The following is a 22,579-nucleotide window of genomic DNA, read 5'->3' as shown; positions in this document are numbered from 1 at the left end:
TAGGTCTTTAATAAATAAAGTCTGCTGGAATAAAGGCTTCCTTCCATTGCTTTCTGCACTCATCCTTTGTCCTTTTCAAGCTCTTTTTATTGATCATTCTGCTTCATGGTGGTATTTATAGCCTGTTTGACTTGAAAGTGTGTAATCATGAAGTTAGATAATATTTTAAAAATTTCAATAGTATCAATTTTTGAGAGATTTAAAAACCAATATTTTTACTTTTCTTGATAAACTTTTGCCTTATTAAAAAATTAATTCAAAAAGCAAATTAATGTGGCATTCCTTTAGAAAAACCCAAAGATTTCTTTTTAGGATTTTTCAACCTTACTTACACAGGGGGCTCTACTGTGTTCTTACACAGCATTGTAACGTGAAATAGATGTAAAATTTTGCTACCATCATTGGGAGTCATGGATAATCATGATCCTGTGCGTATGCAGGATTATATACTTGTTGGAATCTGTCTTACGAAGATGATCAGGATTAATGAATCCTTTATTTTTAAAATTTCACTGTTTTTGAAGTAACGGCCTTCCTTTTTTACTTCTTTTAAGCCCAAGGATAAATAAAACACAAATTATCATCTCTAGCTGTGTGAAGTGCTTCCCGCGGATGTGCTGTCACTCAGAAAGCCTCTGCGTTGAAAGGCAAGTTCTTCAGCTTCCATTACAACCCGTGTGATTGGCAGTTAGGTCCCTCGATAACTCAGAACGAGAATCACAGTGCTTTACGAACACAAAATGAAGGTGCCTCTACCTTGTTAGAATCATCCTATAGCTTCACTTCATATTTATTTATAGAACAAAAATTAAAAACAAGTCATGAACTCTAAGAACTAACCTGTGTTCTCTCTTAAAAGGAAAGTGTGACAGATCTTCAACCTCCTACTGTTTGTAATTCTAAAATGGAAAAATCTTGTTAATAATTTCAGGTTTTTCTTTTTTTGCATAGAATTTTTATGTATTGTCCTACCTTCATGTTTAAATATCACATTTTAACAACTCATATCTTTTAGGTTACCACATTTTAATTCTACTTATTTTAGTACCAACCGCATGAAAATGAAATGATGTCCATAAGGAGAGACAGCAGAGCATCCTTCAGTGGAAAAGGCTGGGACTGTGAGCTGAGAGCTCATGTCTAACCTTTTCTGTCTTGCTGTGAATAATGCTATCCGTCTCTCACTGCATGGGCAGGGAGCCTGGAATCCGTGTACGTGTGAGAGTATTTGCACACTTGAGCACTCAGACCACTATTACTATTACTATTTCAGTGCTATTTCTTTACATAAGAATTTATGGATTCCAGAGAACTTTTAGATACCTTTGTTTCCCACATATATATATATGTGTGTGTGTTTGTGTGTGTGTGTATGGGGGGGCGGGAGTCTAAAAGGTAGTTGAGTTGGTCTGGTGTTCTTCCTGCATCCTACAGTCCAGTATCCTGTGCACAGTAGGATTTTTAACATTTGTTTATTAAATGGTGAATGAATTCTTTGCAGTATAATTGAATATATGTGAGACAAACACAATAAATGAACTTTAAATTGGATTATTCTTTTTAAATCGTTTTACCTGCCATATTGTTTAAACAGCATTAGTACAATGTTGACAAATCTGGACTCTTATCGTTATTATCTGGCATAACATCAAGACTACCTAAGCGTTTATTTTAGCACCGTCACATTGCTAAACAAAGCCCCACAGTTATGACTTATTTGGCACAATTTCCTACCTATTTCAGAAGGATAAAGTATGGTTTATACTAGATATTTTTCTCCAGGCTTCATAACACTTATTTAAACATTGTATTATATCCAAATTAGCCTAAAAGACTGCATTCATTCTCTGGTCCTTGGCTGGTGTGCCGCTTACTCACAGATTCATTGACTATGATGGATTATAAACTGCCTGTGAGACCCACTTCCATGGACTGGTCATTTGTTAAAGTACAAGTGAGTCACCATTCCCTGTGCTTTTGGACTTCACAACACATGTAATAAGTCGTTTTTAATGACTTTCCCCACAAAATATCTGCCTTTCATCTGCGGATCAGCCTGGTTTAAATCTATTTTGGCCAATACTACCCCCAAAGAAAACTTTTCTCCCTCATTATACTTTTCTTTTTATGAAACCATATCCTTGCAGATTTTAAAACCAGAGTGCAAACTAATTGTGCCTCCATAAAATAACTTCATAAAAGGAAACAATATTCCGCATCAGCCTTTTCACCTAATTCACCTTTTAAGAACAATTTTCTGCATTCTTGATAAATTTTATGCTGTACAACAAAGCCACCATTTAGTCCACTGTGCACCTTACTCATTGTAAGCTCCTTAAAAATGGATAAAATCATGGTTCACCCATCTTTGCTTCCCAGCATCAGCGCAGTGCTTTATATTTAATGAGTAGGCAGCATTTTTTATTAAATTTGGTTGTCCTAATACTTTCATAAAAATCTGTAAAAAATTCTTAGCAGGCACACTCTAAAAAAATCATTGCCTGAAGCCAAGCATGCAAAGGCAGGGCTGAGCCGTCACACACCTCTCAGGTGTTGGGGTAGAGACTGGGCATCCATGTGCTGGCATTTCCGTATGCAATGACTTGTGCAGTTTGTTGTGATTACCTAAACTCTGGGAGTTTTGTCTGCATCTGTCTAGGTAGCCTCTTATTCTCCTTTCAAAATAGTACTTAAAGTACTAGGATGGCTAGGATCGTCGCAATCAAGTCTTGTTCAAGAGTAAGGTCAGTGAGTCCTGTAAGTTTCTGGTCAAAAAGAGCAATGGGAAAGTGAACTAACATTGATTTTCTGCTGCTCTTTGTGGGATATTGTGCAGCTAATTGCTTTACATAATTCATCTCATTTCATCTTGACCACAATCAATATCAGACCACATAGCTCTCGTTTCAAGAAAGATTAAGTCATTTGTCCAAGGCTACCCAGCCAGTGAAAGGAACAGCCAAAATTTGAAATCATCTGTGACTGACAACAAAGCCTGTGTCATTTAATTACCTCTCTATTATTTACTGTTTTCCCTTTGATTAATAGCTGCATTCAGTTGTTAAACAAAATCTCGGCAGTTTTAAGTGGGTAAACTGACAAGATTTAAAGTAAAGAATATTGAAGCCAAAAGAGCCAAATTGTCATTTACGGTGGTGGAAAATAAGCAATTGTTGAGCCATCACTTGAAATATGCACAGAAAGGATCCATGTGTAAAGAACCGTTCATAACTTAGTCTGATGTCACTATAAATCCTACAGATTCCTCCAACCTCAGCTCAGACAACCAGGTGTTCTGTGTCAGTCTGTGCTGTAGACAAGAGGAAGTAGCCACATTTGCCTGATGCCCTGTGGGAGGGAATCAAGAGAGACAACAGGGACTCCCTCTGTTCTTCCGCTTTGTCTGAGAAGTTGCTGTTGGCAGCCCCTGCATCACCTTGGAAGAGCCCACTTAGTTAACTGTAACTTGATCCCAGGCTTACTCCTTACCTCCATAGAAGCAGAACCCATTCTCTAGCAAGAGACCAGTCTCCTGGATTTGCGTATTATCCAGAAACCCGGACGTACCTCCTACAACTTTCATGTGTAAGAAGCAGTTCTAGCATCAACAGGAACTACTGGATAGTTTGTAGGACGATTATGTACGGCCAACCCTAAGGAGACTTGCGTCTGGATGGAGTTCTCCTACTGCTTTTGCTTTCTGACCCAGGCATCTTTTGCCAACCTCTTGGCTTCTCATTTTGCTCGTCTGTTAAACTTAAGGAGTAAATGAAAGCATCCCAAATTCATCAGCTCTCGTCTGCAGTTTTCCCATGCACATAGACCCACCTCTTGCTCCATGACCAGGAAAATCTGCAGTGTGCTCACCGTGAACAGGGTGACACTGCCTGACAGGCTTCCTCCCACCTGTTGTCATCCCTGCAATTCTGACAGTGGTTGCATGGACTCATGGCTCACTGCTGAAGCCACAGCTTTATTTTCTTCCATCTGACTTTCAGGCAGCCCTAAGGAATTCTCTCCATCAGGGAGGATAATCCTGAAATGGGGAAACTTAGAATGGTTTTGAAGGCCACCAGCCTGAGCTGCAATATTTTCTCCTGCTCTACCAGGAGAACCTGTGGTTCAGCTTGTCTGTGTGCTCAAGGGTGGGCAACTCCATGGTTTGCAGCTTTTTGAGTCAGAAATCACTTCATATATGGGACTTGCTTTTCTTTTTTACAGCTTAGGCTTCAATTTTCTCAATTACAAAATAGAGACTATAGGTTTAAAACAGTTTACAGTTAAGCATCCTTAGATACATATGTGTTCATATATTATATTTTACAATTAATAAATCCATTATTATATATTATGAAATATAGATAATATAGTATCTGTGTCTTATGCAATAAAAATTAGTTGCTCATGGCATGAGTATTAATACTACTGCTATCAGTGGTGTTGATAGTAAGGAGCACCACTGTTAAGTGCAATAAGATATTGGTGCTGGATCTAAATTTTCAGAAAACTATCTGAAGAAAGTATGGAGACAGTAATTCATTCTAGTAATATAAACATTTCAACAATACTCCTGGAAACATTAGCAGGACTTGGGTAATGAATTCATGTCTTTCATGAAGAGACATGGTGGCAATCCTCAGAGAATGAGGTTACCCTTTAAACAAGTCGTTTTGAATTTGGGGGAAGGATCTGCCATCTCAAAACATGTGCATTATTTGGGAAAATGATGCACCTGCAACCCTGGGTATTTTCAAAACTGGAGAAAGCAGCTTTGCTCTAATACTTGTTTTAGTGCTTGTCTGGGTCAGGAGAGGTGGCTATAAAATGCTCATTTCTGTCCAAGGTCTAACTTGAAGCCTGACTTTGAACAAGACATATATTAAACAATGAGATAGGAAAAGCGTAATGAGCACTCTTAAGTAATAACACACACTGTTTTCATCTGTGTGTGATGTAAGAGCTGCTGTTGCTGTTGAACTCTTTGGTCTTTCTGAACGATGAATGAAACAAGCTTGGACCTCTCCTTTTAGCTGTAGCATCTTCTGGTTCATCAAGAACAATTGACAATGATTTCAACTCCTGTCTCAGACAAGGAAAAGGTTTCTAAGGTACAAAATTTGAATCATAAAGAAGAGATTAGTGCTCACTTTTCCTTTAAGAAGTGGTTAAGTTGCTAGGAGACCACAGAAGGGTGTTAATGATTAAAATTTCAGATAGCTCCTGAGTAGGCTGGTGTCCCTTTAGAAAAGATATTTAATTCCTGCTCACACTGGACTATGTCATCAATAATTAAACGCCTAATTATTCTGTTCTTATAGACTCTTAAGTTTGGTGGGGAGAAGAGAAATAATTAGGGGAGGAGAGAAGAAAATAATTTATTAGCATAAAATCAATGTTACTTCAACATTAGTTAAATGGCTATTATGTGTTGGCCTGATATATGGCTCCAGGGATGTCTCCTTAAATAAGACACTGTTCTGTCCTTTAGGAGTTCACCCTCACGAAGAGAGAAACATCTAAACAACTAACTTCAGTGCAAAGTAACACCTGTAAATATAGGGCTCCCATAGGTGGTACAAAGAATGTATTCTATGAATGAATTGTTAACGAATGAGTGTTTAAAGTGCTATGTAGACATGTGCTACGTGGGATGACCTGCAGTTTACAGAGGAGCGGATGTTGAAACTTTATGTTGGACAGAGAGTAGGAACCCTGAAAGTGAGCAGATTGAAGACAGCACCAGAGTATCGCAGGGAGACAGTGCAACGTATGTGAAGGCATGAAAGTGTTTTTTTAAAAAAAATAAAAGAACAAGACATACCCAGGGGCAGGAGAGTTGTGTGTGGATGGCGCAGAGTGGGGAGGAATGAACTCCGCGAGTCTGAGGGCTTTACAGTTAGGACGGGCATTTTAGACAGAGAACTCTGATTAAATCGAAGGGGATTGACCAGAGAGGGAAAACTCAAAAGGCAGAGATGAATAAAATAGGTACTGAGTTAAAACATGAGGGACGTTATGACCTGAACTAAACAGGGTCCTCAGGGCTAGGCAGGGGAGGTAAGAGCAATGTTTGGAGATGGAATTTGCAGCACTTGAATAGGTGCTTGAATTCTGTCGCAGATGGATAGGCACAGGTTCAGATTATTCATCAGCAATGATGGTTTAAAGTGTGTGTACACTAACTTTGTGATTTCGGGACCTCAGATTTAGAGAGGAAAAACAATCTTTGCAGAAAACAACTAAGACTGTATACCCGGAGCCGAGAAAGCACACAGTGGCTGAGGGTGTGCCCTGCGGTACCTGACAGCTGAAGCTGCAAAGTGGAGAGGATCACCACAGAAAACCAGGGCCACAGAATTTGGAAAGTTCTGGAACGTTTCCTCTACAGGCTCTGCCTGAAAGCATAACAATATTTTTGAGAAGTTTCAAAGGTAACCCAAATTAAGTAATGCAGGTGCGGGTAAATCAGTGATTATATTTAATTGACATCTAGGGAATGTCTCACAGGACCTTCCAAGAATGACTCATTCACCCTGCTAAAAACTCAGTAAGGTAAAGTCAGTGAGGATTTAAAAATTTGAGTTGTAAGCTTTTTAAGTTGACATATTTAATAAATATTATCTGAAATTTTTTTATTTATTTTTATTTTTTTAAACTTTTATTTAATGAATACAAATTTCCAAAGTACAGCTTATGGATTACAATGGCTTTCCCCCCCCCGCCATAACTTCCCTCCCACCCGCAATTTTGTCAAATCTTACTTTCATTTTATTTGAAAGGGAGAGAGACAAGCAGAGAGATACTTTTTCATCTGTTGGCTCACTTTCCAGATGCCCAGAACGTGCAGTTGTAGCTGGGTCAGGCCAAAGCCAGGGGCCTGGAACTTCATCCAGGTCTCCCACACGGGTGGCAGAGGCCAAGCGTTTGAGCCATCACCTTCTGCCTCGCAGGGTGTAGATTAGCAGGAAGCTGGATGGAAGGAGGAGAGCTAAGACTCAAACCAGGTACACGGATATGGGATTCAAGCATCAAGGAAGCAGTGTCTTAAGTGCTGTACCAAACGCCCACACCTTTATATTTTAGAATCCAACAAGCAGAATAAAATTATTCACAGCCAGTTTTTTTGTATACATGATGATCATAAGATACAGGTGAATTGTTTCTGTTAGAATAAGGCTTCATTGTTCTCAGTTTAAAGAACCTTTTTTTTCTGCTTTAAGAGAAAAGCCCATGTCTTTCAAGAATTACTTATATTCAGATTGGAAAGTTTTAAACTTTATACTGAGACCTACAGTAAGAATATATTAAACCTTTCGATGGAGTAAGTGGACACAAACATGAAACACAGCCGACCCTTGTTTATGTTCTCTGACCTTCTTATCTGTATTAATTTATTTATTTGAAAGACAAACAAATAATACTCCTATTCATCGGGTCCGTTCCTAAATGCCTATGGGAGCCGGGAACTCAGTCTGCGTTTCCCATGTGTGTGGCAGGAATCCGACTACTTGAGCCATCACCAGTGTCTCTCAAGAGTCCACACTGGCAGGCAGCAGGAGTTAGGGGCTGGAGCCAGGCTGGGGTCCTAAGTATGGTTTTTTATGGCATGTGGGCATCTTAAATGCTATACCAAACACCCACCCCAAAAATTACTTTAATGGGTATGATGCCATCAAGTTAGCTTCACAGTGATGAAGATAATGAATAAAAGCTCGGGGAAAATGTGATCGGGAGTGTCTTTGTGAAGGCTGCAGTAACAAAACACCAATGAGGGGCAGCTTCGAAAGCCACATGTCCTGAGAGCCCGCCTCCCCTTGCACATGGCCACCTGCTCTGTGCACGCATGCCCCTCTTAGCAGGACACCAGTCATTTTAGATGAGAGTCCACCCACCTCACCTCATTTAGCCTTAATGACCTCTTTAAAGGCCTTGTTTAGAAATGCAGGGATGCTCAGATGTACTAGGGATCTGGGACTTCCTTGCAGTCATTGTAGGAAACACAGTCCAGTCCATAACAAGGAATTTCGGATCAACAACAAAAGGTAGCCTACTGCATACAGTTACAGCCCCCTTCCTCCCCTAAGAAAGTTTGTGGATCGATTTGATGAGCCAGAGAGCTAGGAAAGATAACCAGAGCCAGAGTATTGATCCTGAATCCTGATGTGAGTGGCATAAAGGAGCAGGAGAGTGTACAACTGGAAACCCCTTTTGATGCTGTGAAGAACGGAAGACCAGCATGGGGAGGAGTGCTAGGCCTGCTGACCTAACCTGCCTCCCAGTTTGCAGGCGGAAAGTGAATGTCCAAGACTCTTCAAAGTGGGCCTGCTTGTTGTGTACCTTCTGCTCACCAAGTCTGTCAATAAGATCAGGGGATGTGGCAGATGGAGGCAGGCTCATAGAGCACATCATTTTAAATACTGTGTAGAGTTGAAACATCTCTGGAATTGAAATGTGTAACTGAAGTTACTGTTTTTCTGACATTCCAAGGACTGCACTGTTATCCAGTGGTGTGTGTAATAGAAAAATAAGTATAATTTTATGTGCTTGAAGTAATGATTAATCCTTCCTCATTAGGTTTGAATTTTCCTATTTTCCATGTTTAGCAATTTTTTATTATCTTCTAGACATAATGATTTTGCTGTTGTCAGGTTTAGGGAATTTGTTTTCTTCCTTCAAAGCATATTGAGTTTTGTTCTGGCAGGTAGTTCATTTGCTGGCAAATCAGTGTGATCCTTTTTTAAATGCTTTCATGGTTACTTTGGATGGGTCTAGACCTTTCAGGGGTGCCACATGAGACTGTGTTTTTAAGTGAGGTGTTTCATTTTGCTGGTAGGCAGTTTCATCTCCCGCTGTGGGTGACATTTGGGTTCTGACCACTGCGTGGTTTATTGGTAAACTGCTGGCCACCAGGCCTTACAGAATTTGGCTCTGTTTCTGTGCCACTTAGTGTCCAGCTGGTGACTTGCAGGTGAATCTTTTGGGGGCTCACTTTTTGTGCCGTTACCTCTTTTTCACCTTTTCCCATAGCCACAAAATCTTAAGTCTTGAAGCCACCATGCTCCACACCTCCCCCCTCTGCTGAGGTCCAGAGTGTGCCCCTCTTTGGAAACACAGAGTGACCTGGGTCTCACTTCTTTCCAGAAACAATCCTGCACAAGCTGCTTGTGGGTCCATGTGGAAAGCCAGTAATTCCTTCTTGCGATATCAAAAACAACTTTAACATGAGTTTTATGTAAAATTAAATTCTACTTCTTAGTGTATATTTCATAGTAATGTTACTACCATTTTTTCAGAAGTTGAACATGCATATATTATTACCAACATATCAAAGATAAATCACACCAGCTTGAAACTTTAGTATAAACTACTTTATCAAAAACCCCATCCTGAGAAAGAGCAGCATGTTAAAATCACTTGGGTTGAGACAGTATTCTGAGAATGGTTCTACTAAAGAGAGCTTGTTTTTTTTTTTAGCTTGTGATGTTCTCGGGTAACAAAATCAACATTCTTCTGTATTTAATGAAAATAAGTTTGGGAAAAGAAACAGGTGTTTTGGTAATAAAAACTATTCAGGGCTTAAATCATTAGGTTGTCCTGTTTTCTTTATTATAATTACTGAAACAAGAGAATTTGAAATTAATCTGTTGCTTTATAGACGTGGAGAAGGGGGTCTAGGAAGTAGGTTATGTGACCTAAATGGTCTTTAGACTATCAAGTTGAGCTTAATTACCTGAAGTTAGTAGATTTTAGCATAATTTATTGTCTGTTACAAACAGACTAGAAATAGATACCTCCCAGACACCTAGGATAGAAACAACATATTACTAAAGGTAAAATAAGTGAGATAGTAGATAAAAATTATTTTTGCTGAGTTGTATGAAACTTTCTGTTCAAAATTCATAGATGTTAAAATATGAGTTCATTTAAATGAACTAAAAATGTCCAGGTGGTATGTCTACTTAAAAGGAGTAATTGTTTACCTAAAATAGCTGTTTGAAATACATTTGAAAATACTTCTTTTGATCAGAGTAGAAATAAAATGAATTATAGAAGAGATCGAATAAAAGGGTGATCCGTTTGCATCTCCCCTACCCTTTCTTCCTGTCCTTTCCACTATCTCCCTTTCAGTCTCCTTCCTCTTTTCCTTCACAACAATCACATGCCCTGTGAGAAATGGAATATTGTCTGCTGAATTCCTGATTCTCGGAAGATTACTGTTTCTTCCATCCTCAGTTTCTGTAGATAAAAAAAATCAAGTTAGTTTTCAAAGATTCTTACAGTTAATTTGTTTCTTTACCTTTAGCCTTTCTTCCCATTAAGTTAAGCATCAAAGGCCTCGTTCCTAGCGAGAGCATTTGTGATTTTTATTTTTCCAGTTGATGCACAGGTATCGGTGGGCACATCTAGATGAATCTGTTTATTTATCCAAACAGTAACACAGACACAGACCTTTCCCTTCTGTTCTTCCCCAGCTGTGTGATGATAACCTCCCCTGAGTGACTGCATTCCTTGGCTGAGGTATCTGGTGACCGCTGTTGACAAATAATATGCTGCTTTGTACAAGAGTAGAATCTTCTCCACAGAGACATTTCAATGCCAATTCAAGTTTAATGTATTAGGCTATGAATTCAGTGTTGGCCTTCTAGTGAAAACCCCTGACCTTTTTATTAGATGTTTATGGATAAATAAATTAGGCACACTTGTATTTTGTTGCTTTTGTTGAAGTCTGTGTTTAATTAACAAAGATTTGCTGTGATTATTTTCCTTGTTCCTATTTTCATTCACAATAATATTTGGGCCCCTGTATGTGCCAGGCAACAGGATGAACCAATCTTCTCAGTGTCACTTTACTATGAAAAAATTACACCTCTCAAAACCGTGGGCATGCATGAAGCGTGCACTCTACTGGAAAGATGTTTCTTCTGTCAGTCCTATTTACGCATGGATTTCTCCCATTTGTGTGAAACAGTGATGCTGAAGAACTACTGGGCCTTCAGAGTTAAGATACCTGCTGTAGTCTACGGCTAAACAGTAAGGTGACTGCCTTTTGGGTAAAAACTTCTTTCATGAATTTTTCAGAGAGAGTAAGATGATTCTGTGAGCTCTGCCGTGGTATGATATTCCACTGCCAATTTCAGGATCAAAATACCTTATGATTAGTGCAGTGACACCATATAAATATTAATCTTTAGCTGTATTCACTAGGTTAGGATAAATTTTACAAAGAAAAAAGAAAATTATTATTTTACTATTTTTAGAAACTGTTTATTTAATGAGTACAAATTTCTTAAGTACAACTTTAGCAATATAGAGATAGTTCCCACCATATCCACCCTTCCACACCCACTCCCACCCCAGTTCCTTATCCCTCTCCCATTCCCAGTCATATTCTCCATTGATATTCATTTTTAGTTATTTTTATACACAGAATACCAACTCTATACTAAGTAAAGATTTCATCAATTTGTGTGTGTACACACACAAAATATAAAAAACTGAGAAAAAGTCTTAACAGTTAACTCTCATACTATGACCATTGAGGACAGAGGTCCTGTGTTAGGAGTAAGTGCACAGTAAATCCTGTTGTTAATTTAAAAATTAACACTCATATATGATGTCAGTGATCAACCAAGGCTCTTGACATGAGCTGCCAAGGCTATGTAAGCCTTTTGAGTCCACAAACTCCGTCAGTATTTAGACAAGACCATAAGCAAAGTGGAAGTTTCCTTCTCAACGTGTCTCCTCCCTTCAGAGAGAAGTACATCCTTCTTTGATGGCCACTTCTTTCCCCTGGGGTCTCATTCACAGAGATCCTTCATATAGGATTTATTTATTTATTTATTTTTTTGCCACAGTGTCTTGGCTTTCTGTGCCTGAAATGCTCTAATGGGATTTCAGCCAGACCAGAATGCCTCAACGGCTGATTCTGAGGTCAGAAATTGTCATTCTGTGAGTCTGCTGTGTGAACTGCTTTCCATGTTGGAACATTCTCCCCTTTTTAATTATATCTATTGTTATTATCAGACACTTGATCTCACTTATATGGTCCCTTTAATACTTAGTGCTACCTATATGATCAATTTAACACTTTATATGATCACTTTAACACTTATGATGGCATTAATACCACCCAGCTTAATGGGGTTTGGGTCCCATGGCAAGTTTTTAGCTGTACCCTTAGAAGTAAGACAGTAGTATTGTATGCAGATCTATACAGCGTTACAATTAGAAACTTCCTCCTCCCTCTCTTATTCCCACTCTTAATGTTTCATTGGGATCTGTTTTCAAAGGACTTTATACACATATGATTAATTCTATGTTAGGTAAAGAGTTGAACCAGAAGTATTAAGAAGGAAAACAAACAAACTTCCTCAACAGTCAAGGCAATGGTTGTTCAAGTCATTGCTTCTCAAAATGTCAATTTCATTCTTCATGTAGCCTTTTAGGTACTCTGTTAGTTATCATAGATCAGGGAGAACATATGGTGTTTGTTCCTTTGGGACTGTCTTATTTCACTGAGTATGATGTTTTCCAGCTTCATCCATTTTGTTGCAAATGACCAGATTTCTTTTTTTTTCCACTGTGTAGTACTCCATAGAGTACATACCCCATAATTTCTTTATCCACTCTTCAGTTGACAGGCATTTAGGTCGATTCCATGTCTTAGCTATTGTGAATAGCTAATGCAATAAGCATGGAGGTGCAGGTAACTTTTACTTGCTGATGTCATTTCCCTTGGGTAAATTCCCAGAAGTAGGACGGCTGGGTCATATGGTAGGACCATGTTCAGATTTGCCTCTGTCTTTACTCTATAAAAGATTCAGTTCCAGTTTATCCACCACTCGCTTTTCTCCATTTTTCTTGGTCAGTTTATTTTTCTTTCTACGCTCCACACTGCAGGAGGAGGAATAGAGGGTAGTCTGATCCACAGAGGAATGGCACCTAACAAGGCCTAGGAAATAAGGAAGCCTTCCTGAAAGAACTGGTAACTTCACAGACATCACGGTGGCTGAAAGTCGAACAATAGGTGGTAGGACATTCTTTCTGACTGAAGATTACATGGGCAAAGTCCAGCGGCAGAGGGAGAGAATACTCCATCAGACACGTTGAGAATGACTGGGCAGGCATTGGGCTCAGTGGTTGAATTGCCATGGCGACACCCATACTCCATGTAAGAGTGCCAGACTCAAGCCCCAGCTGTTCTGCTTCTGATCCAGCTTCCTGCTATTGCCTGCTCCTGGAGACGCAGATGATGTCTCAAGTATGTGGGTTCCTGCCTCCCATGTGGGAGACCCAGGTTGAGTTCCAGCCTCCTGACTTTGACCTGGCCTACCCCTGGCTGTTACAGACATTTAACAAGTGAACTTGTCTCTCTCCTTGTCTCCCTGTTTTACAAATAAAATGAAGGTGAATGAATTAAAAAAAGAATTAACAGTGAGTTTGGAAGAAGCCTGATTCATAAAAACAAGGAATTTTAAGGATACTTCAGAGTTTTTTTATCCTTTTCTTCATGGCAATAGAAAGGAGTTGACATTATCAGATTTGCATTTCTAGAAAAAATTATCCTAGATGTCTTATAGAGAATTAATTGTAACTGCTTTGACCATATATAAACTATAACAATAATATAGATAAGAGTTTATAGGAGAAATGGGAATTCAGTAAAGTATTAGGCAGATAAAGAAATTTTTTAGGTGATGGAAATGCGATTTGCAAGATGAAGTTTTGAGTCATAAAGATTGATTTCTACTTTAGAATTTGGCAAGTTGTTTGCACAGTTATATCACAAAGGTTTTGTCTGAACACATTACTAAGACGGTGTACTCAAAATGAGAAGTTACATATTGCTAAAATGATAGATCATGGTTTTTCAACATTGCTAAACAATGTTCTTAAATATAATATGTCATGTAAAAGAAAATATACATTAGTAATAAACCATGATAAATTTCCCAGATGTTAGTCTTCTTGCCAAATTGGCTTAGAGTAACTTTCCTTTTTATTTGTGTGATTTTGAATGTCAATGACAACAGGATATGCAGATTACTCAATTTAGAAATAAAAACTTGTTTCTGTTGAAAAATCTGAAAATTCATAGGTAATACAAAATATAATATGAAGAATAATATATTGATGCTTGGAAAATAAACTTCTAAAGAAATACTTTTGAATTTGTGTGAGACTTTTGACCCAGTTCTAACTTAAGGCCAGGCCAGCATGTAAAATCCACTTACGATGCTGGAATCCTGTATCAGAGTGCCAGTTCAAGTTCTGGCCACTCCAATTCTGATCCAGCTTCCTGCCAGTGTGTCTGGGAACACAACAGAAGATGGGCCAGATACGTGTGCCACTGCGTCCCATGTAGGAGAGCAGGCTGGAATCCCTGTTTGCTCCTGTCAGCCTGGACCAGATCTGACTGTTGTGGTCACTTGGGAAGTGAACCAGTGATGAAAGATATCCCTCTCTGTCTCTCCCTGCCTCTCTCTCCTCTGCCTTTTTAAATAAGTAAATCTGTTATTAACAAGTGCTTCAAAATTATCTGAAAGTGCATTTAGTTTATTTTGCCAAGTCTGGTCAATATAAGGTAGATAATCCTTTTTTCCAAAGCACAATAAGGTAAATTATAGAATCAGGACATTTGTTTATACCACGAGTAGCTTCTCCACACCTACCGGTATGGATTCAGAGAAATACATCATTCACAGGATTGTTTTGTGATGTTCCCACAGTCACTGAGGTGATGATTAATGGCCTGGTGCTTGGAATCCTTCGAAAGATTTTGTTAAGTCAGTAGAACATCGTTGTAATTACTTGACCATTTGGTAGAGAATTTTTCTTAATCATTCTTAGTGAAAGTATTGTTTTAACCGTGTGTTTTGAGAGCTAGTTGGAACCTACCTAGCATGGCAGGTCTGGAAGTCTCCTTTTCCGAAAATAATTCTTGTTTTCAGGATACACTTCTGAAATTTAGCCCACTTGTTGCCTCACTGCAAACTGGCCAGATTATATCACAAAGGCATTACCCGTATTGTAAAGATGTTTAAAGAAGGTCAAAATACTGTGTTTTCCTTTCAGTGTTTTAAAATTATGAGTGTGTCTTAGCAACACTCATGAGGTACAGTGGAAAGCCCTGTTGTGAAAACTCCATCAAGCCCTTCCTCCTGCCTGTGCTAACAATCAAAGAGACATATTCCTTCACATTACTGATTCTGACACATCCAGTTTACCAGATAATCATAGCACTTCATTTTTGCTATTTTTGTTCATTATGACTTTGACTTACTAGTAAAGATAGTGGTTTTAACCTAGTTCTAACCAGTAAACATAGAGTCACTAGACATAATATGCTGGTAATACATCAGTTGATAAAAAACAGAAAAGCCTGAAAGATTCCTCTATACTATTTATTTTTTTAAACAGTCTTCAAGCTTTATTCTGTTTTTGTGCAATTTTTCATTTCTACTCGTTCAATAAAATCCTCTCTAGCCTTTGTGAAAAATCTAGATTTTGTTAAGAGTTGATTAAAATCAAGAACAATGAAAATTTCAGAAGTCCTTAGAAATCTTTATGAAGAAAACACTAATAAATACTTTAGGCTGACAGAAGCCCGCATCTGACTCCTGTATAACAATGAAAGCTTTGTGTTGACTCTGCATATTTCATGACCTAAGCAGCTGTTAAAGACTGAGAAATCGTATTTTTGTTGTCTGAAAACTTATTAACTAATGCAAGCACTTTCCAAGGTTTGTTATTTTTAACTCTGAAATGGCATAAATTGAAAGCTTACTGTTGGTCTTTCACAAACTACCTTTCCCCATTAATGTGTTTTTTCCATTGAAATGCTAGCAGGAGTGGCAGCAGCAGGCATTGATAATCAATAGTGTAATAATTCACATAGATGGAAAGTGAAGGAGGTATTTGTTATTATTAATCTCAATCATATGTGTGAATCTATAGCAACCAATCACTGACTGTTTGTTAAGATATTAGTTTGTGTCTGTCTTGAACTAGCAGTGACTAGAACAGGCTCCGTGCCTGACTGCCTGAAGCTTGTAAATCGAAGGTAGATTATCCCAAGTGGGATGAAGTCTAAGGATGTTGGGGGACCATCTGCAGCGGTGATTGTACACTCTCCATTCAAATTTTCCATTTCAGCTCCCTGTAAAACATCCTTGAAATTGTAGAGCCACATTTTTCCTTAAGTCAGTATTCTCAGAGCGAGCTAGCCTCTTAATGTTTGCTTTGGGAAATTTATTTCACGGCCATCTGATACTAATGATTATGCTTTCAAATAAGTATCCGTACAAGAAGGAAAACAACATAAGAAATCAGTTTAGAATAGGTATTTGACAATGGAAAAGAATAAATGAATCTTTGCAGAATAATTAGGAGAAAAATAGTAGAAGGTTGGGAAGCTGTGCCTTCCTTCAAACTTTTAAATTAGATAATTTATGATTGCTCACGCGGGCTCTGCCTTTCTGATAAGCTGTGTGGTCCACTGAATTATAAACGTTTTGTGCTGTAGTATCACTCAATAAACAGCTGCAAATGAGTGAAGGAATGGATGAATCCCTTAGGTTTGAACAACTAAGCTACTTTGGTGGCAGAATTTTTTAACTATTTAAAAACTTAACATTGAATTGTTTTGAAGGTATAGTGCCATGCTTAATATCATCAACCTGCTTTATAAAAAAAAAATGCTATGGTTACCCCTGGAGTTTGTGGTTTATCTTCACTGGCCCACCCTGCCTGTGACAATGAGAGTATTGGGTTTGCAAAGATGATCTCTCGGGTTACCCCAGCGTCGGTAAGTATTTGTCCTGTAGTCTGACTTCGAGCTGTGCTAGCTGGGAGAGAAGCCTGACCCCTGAGAACGGCAGTACATGGGAGCACACACTTGGAGTGTTTAGGGCTATGCTAATTATCAGCTTATTTGGTGATTGCTGATTAAAGGGTTCGACCATTGACCTTTCCTGTAAGATGGTTATCAGTTATTCAGAAGACAAGGTAGCAATGGATTCCAGATTTTGAAAAGGGCTATTTGAAGAATGGTGAGGGAAAATAATGTTTGCTCATTTGGTCAGATTAGAAATTTACTACCTCCAGATATGTCCTGGGAGATAACTGCTTATTGAAGTGTGGTGGGACCAACCTTATCTCGGCTTCTCTTCTGGATTATCTTTCAGGTGTCAGGAAGAGACACTGCAGAGGCAGGAAGGAGGCTGAGGCATTGGGTGTTTGTTTTTTCTAGGGAAAGAATATGTTCGTGAAGATTTAGACTTAGTGTGATATTTGAAAGTTTGAATTTTGTCTTTTTTCCTTTAATTTTTATATCTTTTGAAATTTAAAAAAAAAATGACATTGATTGTAAACACTTAGTAAGCACATGAAGTGAGTAAATGAGTACAGTGGCCAGAAACAGGTAGCAGCCCGGGTCCTCCGTATTCATAACACATGGCAGTTCTTTGACAAATGAGTTATTTTGAACTTGGGAAACTAATTAATCTTCCTGTGGTATTTGTTTGGTTTTTGCTGTTTTTGTCTGTGGGAAGATCTATAAGACAGACTAAAAGTTACTCAATTCGGTCTCTTGGAAGAACATGCACATTTTATTAGTAACACTTTAGAGATGATAGCAAATGTTTGTAAGTTGATTTATAATCACTTTATATCTTGATTTATTTTATCTCATAATCAAAAAGTCATAGCAAGGATATGTTTTCTCAACTGAGGAAATGAGAGATTGTGCAGTGCACCCAAAGTAAATGGCAGAACTGGAAACCCAGGCCCAAATCTCACTCTCCTCTCCCCTGCCTTTCACCTGAAAGTCCATAAGAAACTTGTGATTAAAAGAATTAAGTACACATATGATATTCTGAGTCCAGTCATCATATTTCTCTTATGTGAAACTATTTGGTGATATATTTGGAGGTTGATAAATTGTGGGCTCTAATTGCAGGGTCTTCATAATCTAATTGGAGAAACAAAAGATAAACACAAAGAGAGAGTTGCATTACAATGTGTGGTTCAGGCTGTAAGTCCTGCAGAGAAAGGAGAGAGAGGACAGAAACGAGTTGGGCTATGCTAGAAGGCAGTACATAGATGTACCAGCTAAGGAATGGAGGACATTCAAAACAGGGACGATGAGGAACACAGAGGCAGGCGTAGGAGCCTGGAGCCCAGGGAGTACCATGCATGCTACAGTAGAAGGTTTGTGGGAGGTGTGACCACAAAGGAGATGAAGGTCATATTGTAGAGGGATTGGAATGCGGGGCGAGAACACGAGGGCAGTGGAAAACCACCATTGGCTTGGAAGAGCGAGGGCATGGGACTTGCACATGGCACATCCTTTTTGTTCAGGGCCATGGCACCTGATGATCAGAGCTTCCTTCATGCTGTAATTTGGTTTAAGAGCTGCATCGCTGTTGCCATAAATGAAATACTTTGAGACACTGAAATGTGTGAGTATGTGGAGGTGTGTGTGACCAGCACAGGGGAGAAGTGGGTCTTCATCCGCTAGTGTAGACTCTGTGTCTCAAGCTCGACGTCACGTGAAGAGAAAAAAGTCAATAAATAGGAGATAACAGTGAGGCCCTGATAAAGCAAATTATAAACCTGAAGATTTATTTTTAAAATTATGGAGATTTAAGGGATTATTGGTCAGATCCTGAAGTTTCCCAGGCCGTTTCCCTCATGGGATTTCTCCAAATTGCTGGCAGTTCAGCCAACCGAGTCACTTGGTTTTGACACTGAGAATAGCCAGGGAAGCCAACACTCCCTTTCTCATGTCTGAGCTGCTGCTGCCAAGATCCTGCAGTTTCTCTGTCAGACGAGAAGAAGTGTGGCTTTCTGTGGAGCCACCTTTCACAATAACAGGGCTTGTGTGGAGAGTCCCCATTTTCTAGGCGCAGTGAACCTAATGAGAACTTGACACTCATCCCACAGCTGTGCCAATCAGTATTTAGCTGCAATAATTTAATTGGCAATAGTTCCTTTTTCTTTTGTTTTCTTTAAAAAAAAATCATTAGAAATAGTGAAAGACACATTGTCATGACAAAAAAAAAAAAGAGGCTAATATTAAAAGTGGAAAATTCTGGATGTAGAATCTCAGGGGGGAAAAAACTCCACAGTCAGTATCAAAGTCATACTCTTCTGCCTGGATCTGAAAGCTTGCAGATACACTTAGCATCCGTCTCTGTCTGCTTCCCAGTCCTTTTCTCCCCTATTCCCCCTGCTTCCCCAGGCTCAGTTCCTGTATCCTTATCATGAACATGCTGCAACCAGGCTATCGCCTTCTTCAGAACCCTTGGAACCTGTCTCCAATGAGTCTGTGTAGTTTAGTAAACGTAGTGTTGTTACCGGAGAATGGCAGGGTTCTTGTCTTCACGCAAGAAAGAATTCAGGCATGAGACAGAGAGTAGTGGAAAGTAAAAGTAGCAAGGTTTATTAGGGAAGGGACATCCGTAAGGACGGATGGGCACCTCTCCAGACAGAACCTGAGAGTGCCCGGTCCTCAGACTGGGGCAGGGAGGAGCGAGATTACATGGTTGAGTAGAGCGATTACCTCTGACCAGACCAGGCGGGCGGCCCAGCAGAGAGACAGAGGGCTGAGCGCGCAGTCCGGTTGAGGCCGCGGGTTTTTAAGGAGATGGGTCTTTGTCTTCACACATCTCCTCTTGAAACAAAGGATTTTATGGATGTAAATATTAAGAAGCTCCTATCTGAGTTTTCTCCTGAAGGTATCAGACAGGAGGAAGCCTAGCTGGCGCCTTCCTCAGTTTAGAGGAAGGGTGAGCAGGACCCCCTAGAGAATTGGGATCCAGAGCAGGGTGTTTGAAATGCAGATACTGAGCTGCATCTGGGAGATTGTGGAAGACTGTCAGGCAGAAGGGGCAGGGACCCCCACCTGGCAGGTTATCAGGTAGAAGAGGGCAGGGCAGGATGCAGATACTGGGCTGCCCCTGAAACATTGTCAGGATGACTTTGAGATGCAGATGCATATGCTGGACATAGACGTCTTCTCTTTAGGCCTGTCACACACACATAAGCTCATATCTGACTTCCTACCTAACAGTGTGATTTTTTTTTTTCATATAGGATGCATCACTTGGAAGTGAAAACCTTAATCATTTGCACATAAAGCTATGCGAGGTTATGAGTAGTGCAGACAGTTGGGAAGTCCCTGTGTTTGACTTGCTATGGATGCACTTCAAATCCCTTCTGTGGAATAGCAATCTGCTATTGTTCAGGGGATTCACAGTCAGAATAGAAACGTCTGTCCAGATCAAGAGCGAAGGGAAGGAGAGCACCAGTGTTCTGGAAGGTGGAAGGCGGAGTTGGGAGAGGCTAAATTTGAGAAATGCTGGGCATGGGTGATTTTGTGCTTAGAGCCCGGGTGTTGAAGGGCTGCCCCTTCCTCCTGATTTCCAGCACTGCAGGCGGGAGAGGGAAGGTTAGGATGTAGGAGTTTGCCATTCGTTAAAGGCTAGATACATATCAAACCTCATTTTACAAGAATGTTTAAAGCAACAGGATCTGTTTGGATATGATTTGCTGCTACACGTGCCTGAAAAGCTGAGGGAAGACCCTTTCCGGTGGTGCAAACACAAACCAAAAAAGCTGTGTTCTGTCGAAGCGGTAACTAAGCGTGTACAGCTAGCTCTTCCTCCTCATCCCGGTTTGATGGAAAGACTGCCCTGTAACTCAAGGGAAGTGACGCATACTGTGGTGAACTGGCTGGAAATGCCTGGTCAGACCCCACCTCAGCTTCTTCGTGGTAAGTGTGATAGCCACTGAGAAAGTTTGAGAAGATTAGATACTTTTTCTGAAGCCTACTTCAAGGCAATAATAATAATAAATTATCTGATTAAATCCTGCCACACACAATTGTTAATTAACTATTTGGTATAAGTAAACAGAATTCATGAACCTGTCGCCTAAGTTTGAGAGGTCAGGTCACCATCTCCTTTAAAAGGCTCACTTTGGATGGTGTTGACGAGTCCTGAGGTAGGAATGATGGTTCTTCCTGGCACCAAACCACAGTTGTCTAGAGTTACAGCTGGACGAAGAGCCACTCAAAGATTTAGTGCATGTACCCAGCATCCTAGTCAGCTGACTCGTTGCATCATGCCATCTCTCCAAGGGAAGAGATGTGAATGATTGCATGCCTTTGACTCCAAGAGTTTCATCCAAATTAAAAATCTGATACAGAGAAAAATGTTTTCATAGCTTCTTTCGCTGTAACCACAGCTTCGGCAGAGAATCTGACTGTTACTGGTGAATGCTGGGGTTCTTGTCTTCGCCAAGAAAGAATTCAGGCATGAGATAGAGAGTAGTGGGAGGTAAAATGGCAAGGTTTATTAGGGAAGGGACATCCGTAAGGACGGATGGGCACCTCTCCAGACAGAGCCTGAGAGAGAGTGTCCAGTCGCTCAGACTGGGGGAAGAGCGAGGTTACCTGGTTGAGTGGAACACACCTGGCCAGGCCAGGCGGGCGGCTCAGCATGGAGGCAGAGGACTGAGCGCTCAGTTTGGTGGGGGCCGGGGTTTTTAAAGAGATGGGCCTTGCCTTCCTGCCCCCGCTCCTACTAAAAACTCCCATCTGAAGTTATCAGACCGGGGCGGGGGGGGGGGGAGGGTGGCAGGAGTGGGGAGCCTGACTGGTGTCACCCCAGTTAAAGGAAGGATGGGCAAGACCCCCTGGAGGATCAGGATGGGAGCAGGGTATTTGAAATGCAGATACTGGGCTGCATCTGGAAGATTATCAGGCAGAAGGGGCAGGACCCCCACCTGGCAGGTTATCAGGTAGAAGGAGCAGGGCAGGACGCAAATACTGGGCTGCCCCTGAAACTTTGAGATGCATATGCTGGGCCTAGATGTCTCCTTAGGCCTTTGTCACACACACACATAAGCTCATATCTGACTTCCTACCTAACGTGTGTGTATGTACGTATATATTTATGGCCACACTTTCTTTATCCCCACATCACAGGATGCACTCCTGGACTGTTTCCTGTTCTTAGCTATGGTGAACTGTGCTTTAGTAAACATAGGAATGCTGATGTCTCTTTGACAATTGCACTTCATTTCCCTTGGATACATGCCTGGTAGTGGGATTGTTGGATCATTTGGCCGCTCTACTTTTAGGGCTTTGAGGAATCTCCTTACAGTTTCCACAGTGACTTTACTAATGACATTTCTCCCAGCCAGCGTGCCAGGGCTCCCTTTTCTGCACATCCTTGCCAACACTTACTATCTTTCGTCTGTTTTATAATAACAGATCTAACTGGAGTCATATAATGTCTCATTGTGGTTTGATTTGCATTTCCTTGATGATTCTGATGTTGAGCATGTCATGTACCTGTTGGCTATTTGTATGTTTCTGTTAGAAATACCTGTGGCACAGTGGGTTAATGCCCTGGCTTCTCCTCTTCTGATCCAGCTCCTTGGGCCCCTGCACCCATGTGGGAGACCTGGATCAGCGTGGCTCCGACCATTGCGTCCATCTGGGGAGTGAACCAGTAGAAGGAAGACCTCTCCCTCTGTCTCTACCTCTCTGTAACTCTGTCTTTCAAATAAA

General features: G+C 40.2%; 1 protein-coding gene and 1 pseudogene across 8 annotated transcripts in view; one reads left to right on the top strand and one right to left on the bottom strand.

The window, feature by feature from the left end:
* The window catches only part of LOC133774699 (signal recognition particle subunit SRP68-like), a 34,474-nt pseudogene extending 21,322 nt beyond the window's left edge, over positions 1-13,152 (bottom strand).
* The window catches only part of XRCC4 (X-ray repair cross complementing 4), a 338,412-nt gene that overhangs the window by 141,756 nt on the left and 174,077 nt on the right, over positions 1-22,579 (top strand). The gene's annotated exons all lie outside the window — the stretch shown is intronic.

Source organism: Lepus europaeus, chromosome 15 (assembly GCF_033115175.1).
Source record: "Lepus europaeus isolate LE1 chromosome 15, mLepTim1.pri, whole genome shotgun sequence".
NCBI lineage: Eukaryota > Metazoa > Chordata > Mammalia > Lagomorpha > Leporidae > Lepus > Lepus europaeus.
Note: the sequence above shows the minus strand (reverse complement) of the source record. Positions and strands in the feature narration are given on the sequence as shown.